Source organism: Phoxinus phoxinus (assembly GCF_949152265.1).
Source record: "Phoxinus phoxinus genome assembly, chromosome: 22".
Lineage (NCBI taxonomy): Eukaryota > Metazoa > Chordata > Actinopteri > Cypriniformes > Leuciscidae > Phoxinus > Phoxinus phoxinus.
In genome coordinates, this window is record NC_136897.1 from 4,461,406 (window position 1) to 4,477,513 (window position 16,108).

The following is a 16,108-nucleotide window of genomic DNA, read 5'->3' on the forward strand; positions in this document are numbered from 1 at the left end:
TATTAAGATTGTTACTTTTACTTTTACTTTGAGTAAATATTTCTAGAAGTACTTGTACTTTTACTTGAGTACAGTTTTTGGATACTCTACCCACCTCTGGCTGTATAATAATAAATAGTTATTTTTCCAATACCTTTCACCTAAAGAAAGAAGCTCAAACAGTGGTTCAAAGAAATATAATTTTAAACAGGATGGGACAATAGGGCCTTCATATTCACATAGTATTGGGTCATAGGGCCCAACAGTAACAGCATAGTATGAACATAGTTCAAGAGCCTTGTTTAAAAGGCCCTGTTTATGCTATGGGACATATATATTACAGCATACATAAACATTTGTTTTCATTGTTAATTGGATTTCTGAATCAAACTGGATCGAGCGGCCTTAAACCCCAGGCTCCCCGTCCTCCTCCCCGGTCCGTAATCCATCCCTGCATGGGCCACACTTTGATTGTTAGATTCAAGTGCTTTATTGAATATATTTTGTCTGCTATCCAAAAACAGTCGAGTCGACTATTCCGTCAGCTCAAAAGTCAGAGGCAGGTGAAAAGCAAGAAACCAAGTGGGGTCAAAACGAGTTTTAATAAGCTCATTGAATAATATCATTGAATAATCTGACTTGTTGCGTGACTGACCTGCATACATTTAAGTTGATTCTGAAGTTTAGATAGAAAGGGATTGTTTGTTTCGGCCAGGAGAGTGCGCTCGTGCAACGTGACCAAGGACGGAGACCCCAGACGAGGCTTCAGACTGTGAGTACATTCGTTTTTATTATGGGAAATATACATCTAATCGATTAATTTTAGTTATATATATATATATATATATAAAAATACAACCCAGCCCGATTACTGAGTTAATCCGAATCCGATCTTGAATCCGAAATTATTACTTTCGTCATGTAGGCTATGTTATGTCCGACCATAGACTGTAAAAAAGTGTCCAACATAATAAACCAATGTTGTACATTTATTCAAACTTAAGCACGTTCCTGACTAGTTATTCACATGACGTTTATGAGTTGTGATTATGAGTTGTTGTGTTGATCCGTATTTGTAATGAATAAACAAGACCTGATATAAACACACGCGTAACATAATACGAGCAACTTTCAGAATCAAACATATCATTTAACAACGGAATTTTCTAGATAGAAAGTATTTTCCATTATTTTCTAACTGTGCTGTTAAAATAACGCTAAATCGTCTCACTAAAATGTATCTTTATTGACACACACACACACACACACACACACACACACACACACACACACACACACACACACACACACACACACACACACACACACACACACACACACACACACTATTGCCATACCATGCAGTATTGTGTTAATTTATATAATTCAAACTTTCGTAAATACACAGGCTAGTTGTAAATGAAAAGTTAATTAATGAGAATGAATGGGATATTGCAAACAATAACAAATTAAATCAGTGTAAACTAAAATCATCCTAGCAGTGCACAGTACAGAAGCTGATATTTAGATGTGGTATTTAGCTATGCATTTGAACAGCAATAACAATTGCATAAATAATGTTATGAGATTAAGGTTTTAAATATAAAACTATAAATAGGCTTATAGAAATATGAAATGTTGTTAAAAATGAAATTGGCCTACTTTTAGATGGGAAACTAAAACCGCTATAGGTGGCAGCAAGTGTTCATGAGTATAATTGATAACACATTAAAGTTAATAATTCTTCTTGGGAAGTTTCATATACATAAAGATAAAGTAATGTCTATAACACCCTCCTTTAATATTTTTTTTAAAGATCTTAAAATATTCCATGACTCAATCACTAGAAATCACCATGAATTCAATCACTAGAAATAAGAAATGCATAAAAACAAAAATAAGTTGTAGAATTTAATGCTTTACTTTGTATAAGGTAAGATCTGTTACCGGTATACGTTTTCTCCAATCTCTGTTTGTCTTATGTTTGATGTTAAATGTCATTGTAAACTTTCAAAGTTGAAAAAAAGAAGAAGAAAATACTGTGTTCATGAGTCACTGAATCCTTCAACCGATTCAATCAAAACGGCTGATTCATTCAGGAAAAGAGGGAAATGACTGTGGCTGCTTCCAAAATCGCATACTCTCTTCAGTAGGTACTTATTTTGAATAAGTGATTATTTCACGACCGCTAAAAAAGTATGAGTGTGTAGTTTGTAATCTGGACAAACTACATTCGCTGTGTTGTCATTATCATGTGACCTACCAGTGTTGCGTCACCTCACTGCCTTTCATAAATCCTCTCCTGATGCCTCATGGGATAGTAAAGTGTCTATCGTATGCACACGTCAGAAGCTCACTAGAAGTATTAGGTCATCTGGGTACTTTTTGCCTACTCTATATGAGTACTGTGAATTCTGTGAACATGTAAGGTTGGAAATAATCAAAGCAACAAAGACATTTGTTTTTCACCAAGACATTTTCAGCACAGCAGGTATCTGGGCCTATGGGCCAGATGTTTGGGACAATAGGGAGGTTGTGATCATCTGATTGGTCAGTTTGAATGTCTCACCTGGGTGTTGGTCACATGGTCGAGAGAGATGACAAAACAAGATTGCAAATGTTCTTCTCTCTCTCTTTGCTGGGGATGCTGAGCTGGTCTTGAGAGAGGCTCTCTGCGCCTCTCTCTCTCTCTCTCTCTCTCTCTCTCTCTCTCTCTCTCTCTCTCTCTCTCTCTCTCAACATTTTACATTTATGCTGGGTACAAATGGTTTAAATTCTCATTACATCCATGTTGTAACTAAGTGTAAACATAAACTTATTGCACATTGAACCTTTTTTAATTCATGGAGTCAGATTAAAACGAGATAATTGCATATCAGAACATGTGTCTTATTTAACCAAAATTCCTTTGAGACGCTGGAAAGAATTGAACACGCGCGTCCTTTACCGGCTATTTGGAAACCGGAAGTTGGGCCGAATAGCCGGCTTTTACAAACACATACTGTTTTTTGCCTACTTTAAAGTAGGGAAGTATGCGATTTCGGATGCCGACGGTTTTTATGAATGACTTAGTGAATCAGTGATTTGCCTGATTTGTTCAAAAACAAGGATTCTTTCAGACATTAAACAATAACAGCACTCTTTCATGACACATTTTTGAAATATCAGGAGCATTTTTCCCCGCATATTTTAAAATTTTCAGCCCTGACTGGACAGCAGTAAACGATATATTTCATTTCTAATCTTAAAATTACATTATAATGATTGATATGATTGATAAGAATGTTGATTAATGAAATGGCATTAGTCTGAATCGTCTTTGCAAAGATGTTTCTAGAAACAAACTATAACACCTGTTCCAGAATATAAAGAACAGGAACCTGTTCTGTTATATAAAGATATTATGATGTTGATTACATGATGCTTGAGCTGCTTTTTATTGATTTATTATTATTTAAAGCCACTCCCACAGCCGTTCATGAGAATTTAAATGTCAGGGAATATTCCCGTCTTCCCACAGGAGAAGAAGAAGCAGCAAGCTGGAGGAATTACTCCAGGAGAAACTGACACACTACTGTAAAGATGGAGTTTGAGGAAGAACCCTGCAGAATGTACGGCCCTGTCCCAAATGGCACACTCCGGACTTGTGGACTTCCTCAGAGTCCACACTTTGGTGACGTCATGTAGTGCAGACCTATAGGGCCCTTGGCGCGAGTGCACGAGGGCGCATTGAGAGGTATTTTTGGGACAGACTCGATCGCCACGCCGGAAATAGGAAGACAGTCCGGTTGTTGTTTAAATATTATATTTCTAGATTTACATATGACTCAGTAAAGCCCTGACATTCGGTTATATTTATTTAATTAAGCATAATGCGATCGTAGCCTATTATTCAGTGCGCTATTTATGTTTATATTAAATATAAATATATATTTATATTTATGTTTGAGACATCAACCACTGGTTGATGACCATAATGTTTGTATAAACTGTAGGTAATAACTGGCAAAATGTACACATAGGTTATAAAAATAATGATATTTACACTTAAATATTTTCTTCTCATCCATGTTAACATGAGTCAAAGCTCCTCCCATTCGTTGTCTGATTGGCCTTTCGCAAATTCGCAAGGATTCCTGGGTAGTTAAAGTGCGTGAAGCCTGCATCCATGCGGGCTTCGCGGAAGACCGCTTCAAGGGTACAAAGGGGGCGCTGCTGAGCACACTTCAGAGCGTTAAAATGATGAATGGGACGGCCTACGGACTCGTAGACTCAGCGAGCACGCGCAATTTAAGTCCACGAGACCGAAAGTCCACATCAAGTGCGCCATTTGGGACAGGGCCAAAGACAGAAAACAAAGAGAAACAAACAGGTTGGTGTTTCATTCTCTTTAAAGGTGCAGTAAGCGATTTTTGAAAAATGCTGTTGAAAAGTGTATCAGACTGAGCATCAAAACACACTTGTAGCCAATCAGCAGTAAGGAAAGTATAGAGGGTATGCGCGCGACGTCACCATTGGCCAGGCTGACTGCGGTTATGCCCACTAAGTGGCAAAAAGACAGTAGCATTTGTTTTCAGTGTGAATGCCGCGAAAAACACACAAAAAAAATTTAAAACGGGAAAGAGCTGTGGGATTGACTATACAACTAGATTTGACAAGAAATCTGAGGTATCTTTGACATTTGTATCTAAAATCATATAAGCCACGAATAATACACACATGAATGTGTAAAAGGACAAATAAACTGAAGCCTACAAATAACGGCAGTAGGTTTTGACTTATATCAGTTTTGTTACACGAATTCCCAACTTCGCAGTAAATATTCAGAAGTTCCGCGGTGTGCCTTTAAAATAAAGTGTAACCGGCAAATTTGCTTTATGTAATTTCCGGCATCAAAATCAGGCACATATAAATGTCAGGAAACACGATTCCTGGCTGCATGTCAATATCCATGTATCACTGGATCTTTGGTAAGTTGTAAGGAACATTTATATCGAGGCCAACCTTTAGTTTAAACTGATAATATTTTTTTTTATTTGCGTTTTCGCAGTTTTCCCTAATAAATCCAGTTATGCAGCAGCTATTTTGCCAGGCTCAATTTGACCAATTTGAAGGGTAATGGAAACGTGGCTATAATTATTGCCTGTGTTGCATAGGTTTTAAGTAGGGGCGTGTTTGTTTTGATGATTTCAAATATCAACAGCGTTTACCAGAAATCGCTTATAGCACCTTTAAAAACTGATGAGGAACATTAAGATGAAAACTGGAGGAAAAAAGACTTAATTGTGACTCAACTAGTATTTTTCTTGTTCTCATTTGTTCTCCTTTATTTGAATTTAGAAAATTTTGATATGTTGATTTTAGACCCGATGGAAGTGAATGAAGACAAACAACATCAGTTTCAAAACCCTCATTATTTCACAATTGAAGATAGAAACAGTCATTTCACAGACTGAAAAGTGTTTCACACAAAAACAAGCTCGAAAAACTGGAGTCAAAGGATATTTCACCTGCTCTGAGTGTGGAAAGAGCTTCACTCAGAGAGGACACTTGAATAGGCACCTAAAGATTCACACTGGAGAAAAACCGTTCACATGCACTCAGTGTGGAAAGAGTTTCGCAGCCAAGAGAGCTCAATAAACCATCTGCACGTCACTCTGGAGTGAGATCATTCTAGTGTGATAAAACATTTGTTTTGGAATTGTTAGGGGGTAACAGTTAAAAGACCCGAGACCAGATATGATGAAAGAAGACCAGGAGTCGTGAAGTTCAATCAAAAAGATAAAAATTTACTGAAGAATAGTTTGCAGTTTCATCGGTAGAGCGAGCGTCAAAGTCTCATGAGGAGGTCGCAAGCCAACTCCACCTTACACAAAATCATACACCAATTATACCATTTTGCTAGCCTGGCTAACGCCAGACCCAATTCTCGTTGAGGCGTATTTGAGGCGTGGTTTACGAATGCGCCGGCGCCGTTTATTGGGTGCTAAGAATGTCTATCAAATGTGCCTGTACGTAGCTCATAGCCAATCGTTTCCATTATACCAGATGACGTATGTAGAGAAATGGTTTAACGCCAAACGCTGCTCTTTTTTCTAAATAAAATTGCGATCTAAACTACTTAGAACAATATCTAAGGCTGCATCAAAAGGTAGCTTCGCGTCTGCTGCCATGTTGACTTCATAGATATAAACAAACTGCTTAGTTGTGTCGCAAAGATGTCGTCATCGTCTTGCTGCTCCCTCCCCGTTCTGTGATTGGTTCCCTAAACGAGGCGAAAATCAGGTCCATGGTTTCCAGACTGCCTTTCATCGAGAATAAAATCGCGCTGCGCAAAGGCAGTCTGGGGAAACCCAGGCTACCATTTTGCAAGGGCAAGCATAGCATCATCATACATCTGATTGGCTCAGAGAACATAAAAACCTAAACAATTTTACACATGTGAGCAGATATAGGTGCCTATCGCCATTAGTCGAGATAATTGTCGCCGATCCTTAGATTTAGGTCTGTGGTGACCTCGCAGGTTAGAGAAGGGCGCCTATGCGTCTGTGTGTTGTTGTCCCAAATGGTCAGGACCTACGTAGATAGTCAAACGCACACCCACACAGAACACCACCAAATAACATCACATCAAGGCTGAAGAGAGCTTGAGCTCCGTATTATCAATCCAGTTACCCAAAAGCGATAAAACATTTACTCCTCAGGAAGAAAGGCAGATAACTGGCGTTTGCTCTCTAGAGAAAATAGGCATGAAAGAATACATTTAATACAACAGGTGAAGCATTCAAAAGGATATATAAATATATGTGCATTTATAACTGAAGAGACAAGGGATTTTGACCAACCCTTCAGAATCAAGCTTAAAAAAAAGCTTTTTTTGTGGAAAGAATTTTTCACAACTGCAATATTTACAAGCTCACCAGAGTGTTCATACTGGTGAGAGACCTTATATGTGCTTTGACTGTGGGAAGAAGAGGATTCATACTAGAGAGAAACCGAACAAGTGCTCACAGTGTGGAAAATGTTTTGCTCGGTCAGGAGCACTGAAAGCTCATGAGAGAATTCATACTTGAATAGAAACTGCACCAGTGCTCTAGTTTCAACAGTTCATCAATCTGATCCATCACGTTCATGTAAATAGTTTGATTTTCATACAATAAATGTCATAGAAACGGAGTGTTTTTATTTATTTCCTGAACGGAGGCGCGGCTCAATGGAGTAACCCCAGAGTGCAGTCTGGACGTTGGGGCGGGGCGACACGTGTCGCTCCGCCCACCAACAATTTCATTGGTTTATAATACAGCAATCTTATTGGAGTAGACACTTGAGGCATGAGCATGCGCATTCCTTTATGTACGAGTTTATGAATGATCTTCTACGCAGTTTGGCCGAAGGTGTCGGGGGACGACCGACGGAGATAGAGCCCTGGGCGCAGACAGAGAGCCGATGGGCTTGAGTTACACCGCTGGCTCTGGAGACCAAGACGAGGGTGTGGCAACGAGTGCTCGAGGTGGAGCCAGAGTGCCTGAAGACTGAGGTGGAGCCGGTGTGACGGAGGACAGAGGCGGAGCCGGAGAGAAGGAGGAACTCGCTGAAGCCGAAGGGGTGACGGAGCGCAGCGGGGCAAGCAAGTCCGTGGCGAAAGCAGAGGGAGGACTGACCAAGGCTGAGCCGATGGGAGCAACAGGATTCACTCGCTCAGGCGCTGATGGTGGTTGTAAGGCTTCACGTCACAGCAGAGCGTTCCCGGGGAAGACGAAGGGCTACAAGCATCCAGCAGAGGCTGGGCTGGAGGACTGGGTGAGCATTGCGGTGAAGGTGACAGAGGTAAGTTTGACAACATCAATAACTGTAAATGATACAATGAACAAACGGATATTTCACAGTCCATACAAGTTTCAGTGCTGTCTTGAAACAGCAATGATGAAGAACTGACAAATGATTCAGGGATAGGGTGGGAAGCAGTACTTCTGAGACCCGGAAGATTAACCAGTCCTCTGTGTCCAAAACCACCAAAATTCTCTCTGGCACGGCAGTTGCCGGCTCACACCCCTTGTTAGACTCACATTGGGGCATCTGCTCCGGGCAGTGTTGTTCCTGAACGCATTCATATTTTGGGCGAACGTGAACTGAACGTACTGTATTACTGCCTGATGAACGTTACTGAGAACTTGTTCATTCTGGTGTCGGTGAACGGCACGCTCTCTCAGTTTAACTTCGTTCAATAGGGTGCCAGATTTCTATAGAGCCTTCCAGGCAAAAAACGGCTAAAACACCCCATAAACGGCCCTTAATATGTAGCGGAAAAAACTCCCAATCTCAATCTGACAACACCAGCCACCAGTGTCTACTGACTCTCTTGTTCGATCTCGTTCATCAAAATTAATAAATCTTTTTTCCGAGTCATTTCGTTCATTTAAGGGGCTTTAAATGTTATACTATTAACTGACAATTATTAACAATTATTAACAAGATTATTAACTTACGCAATCTTGATCATATTCTGAATTATTAAATCATTATAATGCAGTCAAAAATAGTTTACAGGGAACATAAATAATTACTTTACCTTCCGAGTCTTTCGTTCATTTGTCACGTGACAGATGCAATGAATGACTCATCACTAAAATCAATACAAAAAGCAGCATGCCCTTGTGAAAAAGAAGTGTGCTTAATTGTATTGAAAGCGTACTTTTTGTGTGCTTAATATCATAAAAGTATACTTTTTGAAAAGTGCACTTGCAGATAATATAATATAGTTCAAATTAAATACCACTTAAGTGTACTTAAAGGGAATGCACTTTCATCACAATATTTCTTAACACGCTTAAGTGCACTTTTTACAAATGTACTTTGTAATAATGTCTAATTAAGTTTAACTTAAAGTAAGTACACTTTCATCACAATATTTCTTAACACACTTAAGTGCACTTTTTACAAATGCACTTTGTAATAATGTCTAATTAAGTTGAACTTAAAGTAAGTACACTTTCATCACAATATTTTTTAACACACTTAAGTGCACTTTTTACAAATACACTTTGTAATAATGTCTAATTAAGTTGAACTTAAAGTAAGTACACTTTCATCACAATATTTCTTAACACACGTAAGTGCACTTTTTACAAATACACTTTGTAATAATGTCTAATTAAGTTGAACTTAAAGTAAGTACACTTTTATCACAATATTTCTTAACACACTTAAGTGCACTTTTTACAAATGCACTTTGTAATAATGTCTACTTAAGTTGAACTTAAAGTAAGTACACTTTCATCACAATATTTCTTAACACACTTAAGTGCACTTTTTACAAATGCACTTTGTAATAATGTCTAATTAAGTTTAACTTAAAGTAAGTACACTTTCATCACAATATTTCTTAACACACTTAAGTGCACTTTTTACAAATACACTTTGTAATAATGTCTAATTAAGTTTAACTTAAAGTAAGTACACTTTCATCACAATATTTCTAAACACACTTAAGTGCACTTTTTACAAATGCACTTTGTTATAATGTCTAATTAAGTTTAACTTAAAGTAAGTACACTTTCATCACAATATTTCAAAACACACGTAAGTGCATGTTTTAAAAAGGCACTTTGTAATAATGTCTACTTAAGTTTTACTTAAACAGTTATTTTGATGTATTGACTAATATACTAAATAAAATAATAATTTTAATGGAAAATATGGAAAATAATTGTTTTTCATTTCAACTCAAGTGTGTTGTCCAAAATTATTTTGTTGATGTATTATAAATGTGTTTAGTCTATAATATATTGTGTGCATTAATGCACTTGAAATGTATTTTCCCTCTAAACTGCAATACATTTGTTTATACAGTATACTCCAGTACAACTTATTGTTGACATTTTTATCACCAGCTTCTGCTCTATGAACTCAATTAAAAGTGTCAGTTTTCTACATAATATTTGACAATAAAATGTCATTTATGAGAGGAGTTCTTAATGTAATATTAACGTATTGTACTTTACATCTGTGTAGAGAATACTTTTAATATCATTATGTTGATCTAATTAAATTAAACACATTTAATTGTGAGCAAAGTTAAACAAATCTAAACAAAATTAAACTGCATTTAAATGCAGTTAAAATACATTTAATTTAAATTAGACTACACTACACTACACTATAAAAATGATTGACTTTTAGTTAGGTGAATGAATCAAGTTTTGTGAACTTACAGAGTCAAACAACACAATGAGTTTGAACCTATGGTTTGAACAGAAATTAAAAAGCTGAAATATAACCATGCATGAAATATATTAACTTTATTTAATGCGCATGCGCCAGATATACTACGTCACGATGACGCACTACTTCACCAGAGTTTGAAAAATGCACTGTTATGTTTCTGTAATCGCGATTCGTGAGGAAAGGAAACTGAAGCTGCGCAATCAGGAAGAGAACGCCACGTTTGATTACAGATGAGACGTTATACTGCAATAATGAGTCAAGTAAGAATATCTTGATGCTTTCTTTATTTTAAAATTTTCACCGTAACATGGCAGTTGTTATTGCGATTAAGACTGTGTAACACATTACATTATTTTCATCGCAGACAGACGCAATAGACTCGGGACGTGAATTAATCAGGTTTTCAATAATTTATCTATGATTGCATTCTAATAATTTCTTACATCATAATATGTTCGCGTGTGGGTGTGTTCGACGAATTTGGCTGCTGAAAATATATATAATTTAATTAAACCGACTTTTTAAATCATTTAAAAATTACTAAATGACTTAGTCAAATTTGCTAAATACAGATCCAATATTGTAACACTCGAAGACATTTATATACATTTAATACATATAATCAATGTTATAACCACCATAAAAATGTAATATATCACTCTAGAAATAATGCTTGTAATGTAGCATTATTTTTTTATTTTTGCATTTGAAGAGTGAGTTGTTCAGTTACTATTTGTTTTGGAATATGTCATTTTTTTGTGCTTATCTGGAGTTACACGTTCATTTTGCAGGATCAGTTCATGTGTGATTGGAGATATAGTATAGTGCAAGCGGTGTGGAATCACAGGCCCTTATTGATGAGGTGATGTTAACGTTACATAATTTGTCATGAATTGTTGCACAGACAGCACACCCTGATCAAGCTGAAACACTGCTATCAAGTCACTTACTATCCCTATAGCTTTTAAATACTTTGAATCTTCTCCATTTGCAAGTAATAAATTCCCACCTGTGCATTTACAGATGCCCCTATAATCATCATATATTTTACAGGTATCAAACCAAAGGAAGAGGGCCGCAGAATTGCTGTGTCAACCGTGGTACCAGTAAATACAGGAACATCCTTCATGAAGATTTGCGCGGTAAGCTGAAACTTACCATCCAAGATGAGGAAACATTTGCATGGGTCTTGGGTATGGAAGTAAAATAATGGCAAATGTTTTTGAAACAAAAAAGCCTGTTGAATTGCACTACTTGAACAAAAAAAAAAATGCATTGCATTAACTATGCTTGCATTTTAATGCATTGTATTTTTAGGGCTTGCATTTTGGGTTGAAATTTAAGCTGTGAATATTTCGATTAAAAACATTTCAAACCCATTTTCATTATTAAAAATCCAATAATCCATATTCACCTTTAATATTTTACTTAAAAAATATTCAAATGGTTTAAAAATACAACCTATAATATTTAACAGGTGATTTTTGGTCAAAAACAATTTTCCGCTTCGCAAATTCAGTGGTTCGAATTGGACAGTAAATTCAACTTTAACATCCAGGAACTGCTAGCCTGGAAATCCAGACCCAAATCCGAAAGATTAAGGGTCTGGCATTGAGTAATATAAATCACCCAACTCGAGGGGCGGCACCAAGCATGTATTTGAAAATCTCACTGCACGCAATTGGATAATACTAGTACGACCAATCACAACTAAGCCCCATACGCCTAGCTACCAGCGGAGCTAACTGGTATATTAGACTCTTGCCGGCAAAACAGTAAAAACACCCTTCTTGCAAAGGAACGTTTCGAGCACCGTCTTCGGTTCCTCTTTTAGATAAAAGTCTAACTCGTTCATTGTAGCGGCCAAAGCTGTTTCAAACAACTGGTGTTCATCCACAGCCATCTTGCAATGTTACTAATGACGAATAATTTGTATCATTATTTTCGTCACCGACATTTTTTCACAGACGAAAACGAGACGATAACTAAATAAAAACCAGTTTTAAATGACGACAACTATGACGAAAATTTATTGACATTTGATTGGGGAATGAATAAACTGCTTCATCAGGGCAGTACTAAATAAAAAGAGAACAACATTTTTTGTTATCCCTCTTATTACTATAATTATTAACATTTTGCAGATACTGCAAGGTGTATAACTTTAAAGCGCAACTGTATATCTATCACTTTCATTCAATTGAGCCAAATATAATAATGGACTGGATCTGTTTTTATAAACAATTGTTTTCCTTCTGTTTTTGTTTTCTTTCTTCAAGGTATTTTTTCTGACTTTCCTGCTTCTCTGGAACATTTCCATTCACATATACTCTGGAGAGCTTCTGGGACATAGACATAAACAGCACTTTCCAACAACTTCAAAACATTTGGTGACAAACGATTTTGGTTTTCTTGTTTTTATGCCGTTGGAGTTCTTCAGATTTTGTTTTGTTTTTTGTTTTTAGACAAACTTACATTCACTGTAATTGAGTAAGATTTTAGAAGAAACCATTTGGTCCTGTTGGTGCTAGTAAAGGTTTAAGAGCTTTAATATTTTTACTTTAATATTAAGTCTCATTTGCTAACATTAGTTTATACATTAGCCAAAATGAACTAACAATGAACAATTTATTTACTGTATTTATTCATCTTTGTTAATATTAGGTGTGTGTGCGTGCGTGTGTGTGTGTGTGTGTGTGTGTGTGTGTGTGTGTGTGTGTGTGTGTGTGTGTGTGTGTGTGTGTGTGTGTGTGTGTGTGTGTGTGTGTGTGTGTGTGTGTGTGTGTGTGTGTGTGTGTGTGTGTGTATGTGTATGTGTTTTTTTTTATGGGGACCAAATTCCAAATTACCCCAAAAGTAGTAGTACCAGTAAATTACATGGAAACAAAAACAATTTTATATATCATACAGAATGCTTTCTGAAAATGTAAAAATGCATAATGTTTTCTGTGATGTTTAGGTACCTTTGTATTTGAGGAAGAAAATGATTGTGCATATAAGCTTCATTGTCCTCCAGACTCTTTCTAAAGGAGTTAAAGTGTTGTAACTGTTTGTGTTTATGTATAGTGTTTCTTTTGATTGTAACTAGGTTATTAAGAGATTTTTTTTTATTAAAATTTGAAATGTACTAAATTACAAATTTATTATAATTTTTTTAAATTATAAATGTTTAATTATATAACGAACGATGTACATGTATATTACATTAAAGTATATTTTAGTTCACATTAATTGCATGTCAGTATATTGTGTAGTGCACTTAAAGTATATTTTAAAGACATTAGAAGCAGTAATGAAAGTAGATATAAAGTTGTATTAAAGTCCCACTTAAGTTGTTCCAAAAAATCACTCTTAATGGCAACTTATTGCATTTTATTTAAACTTAATATGTGATACATTTGAAATGAATTACACTTAATGTGCATTGAGTGCGCCCAAAACAATACATTTAATTCACACTTAAGTGTATTTTTAACTGACATTAAAGTATATTTTAGTTCACATTAATTGCGTGTCAGTATATTGTGTAGTGCACTTAAAGTATATTTTAAAGACATTAGAAGCAGTAATGAAAGTAGATATAAAGTTGTATTAAAGTCCCACTTAAGTTGTTCCAAAAAATCACTCTTAATGGCAACTTATTGCATTTTATTTAAACTTAATATGTGATACATTTGAAATGAATTACACTTAATGTGCATTGAGTGCGCCCAAAACAATACATTTAATTCACACTTAAGTGTATTTTTAACTGACATTAAAGTATATTTTAGTTCACATTAATTGCGTGTCAGTATATTGTGTAGTGCACTTAAAGTATATTTTAAAGACATTAGAAGCAGTAATGAAAGTAGATATAAAGTTGTATTAAAGTCCCACTTAAGTTGTTCCAAAAAATCACTCTTAATGGCAACTTATTGCATTTTATTTAAACTTAATATGTGATACATTTGAAATTAATTACACTTAATGTGCATTGAGTGCGCCCAAAACAATACATTTAATTCACACTTAAGTGTATTTTTAACTGACATTAAAGTATATTTTAGTTCACATTAATTGCGTGTCAGTATATTGTGTAGTGCACTTTAAGTATATTTTAAGGACACTAGAAGCAATTATGAAAGTAGATATAAAGTTGTATTTAAGTCCCACTTAAGTTGTTCCAAAAAATCACTCTTAATGGCAACTTATTGCATTTTATTTCAACTTAATATGTAATAAATTTGAAATTAATTATACTTAATGTGCATTAAGTGCGCCCAAAAGATTGCATTTAATTCACACTTAAGTGTATACTTTTAAAGTATATTATTTGTGTAATAAGTACACTTTATAAAAGTACACTAAAGTGCACTTTTTTTCCACAAGGGTGTAGGCGTCACATGATCATTTAAACGAGTTTTATGACAAGGTCGGTGAGGATGGGAAACATCTGACGCATAGCTTCATTGTTAAAACTGATAAAATAATTGCTGTGGTTCTATATGGGCTGTGGCAATCACAACAAAAATAATTTATTTATTTATTTATTTATTTGAGCATGAATCATTCTGCTCAAAAAGGAGAGGGCTGAAGCTATAGCTTATAAGCGCCCACCCCCAAAATTAATAAAAAATAATAAAAAAATGTTCCTTCCACAATAGAACATAGTGCAAAAGCAACAAGACTACCACAAGGACAACATCAATGACCATCAATAAACCGTACAACAATCGTACAAGGGAACATAGAGCAAAAGCAACAAAACTAACACATAGACAACAACAATAAATAGTACACAATAGTACCAAGAAACCGTGCAAAAGCAACAAAACAAACATAAGAACAACATCAATAAATAGTACTACAATAGCACCAGGAAACTTAATACAAAAGTAACAAAACATCACTAGGACAACATCAATAAATAGTACTACAATAGCACCATGAAACATAGTGCAAAAACAACAAAACAATCACAAGGACAACATCAATAAATAAATAATGCCACATAGAACCAATAGTACCAAAGAACATTATTGCAAAGCAACTAAACAACCACAATGGCAACATCAATAAGCAAACAAAAGCAACCAAAGATGATTATGTGCACTAGCAATAATGATTGCACCTAATAATAATTAATTTCTTCTACTCTATATTTTTCAAAAATCTTTAGTTTGTATTTATATTTGAAATGACAAAAATAATACATGAAAAAAAGAAAGAACTACTGTACGAACTAGTTCATTTTTGAAACTGTGAACTATGAACTGAACTAGTTCATTTTAAAATTTGTGAACTGAACTTTGAACTAGTTCATGTAGAAAGTGAACTTTCCCAACACTGGCTCCGGGGCAAGAAGGATTACAGAGCAGACGGCTCCCCCTGTAATGCTTTTGATTCGCTCTTTTGGTACTTTGATCATGTCATACACCAATCTCGTCTGTACAGCGGCGCTTCAAGTCGAACACACCTATTAATTTCTGAAGGATCATCATGTGACATTTTTAAAAGCTACGATGTCAAAATAAAACACTTACAAAAATCTATTTACTTGCTTGTCATGTGACCATTTAAAAACAAAGCATCTTATGTATTTTTATGTAAAAACATACATAAGCGTGAATATGTAAATGTGTTGTTAAATTATTGAAATATTAACTTCAAATCTCAGGGGGTTCATAATTTATGTCTAAGGGGTTCGGCTGGCAAAAAAAGTTTGGGGTTTGAGGATGGATTGAGGTCGAATCTTCTATCCTATTTTAACAAGAAAATATTCATCAATCAATAGATTAGTTAACCCTGACAGCTGTAAACGTAAAAATGTGAGAGTTCCAAATGTAATACATTACTATTTCATATGCAAAGATGTCAGCCAATCACAGCAGTGGGCGTTTACACTGAAGTCTCACAGCAGAAA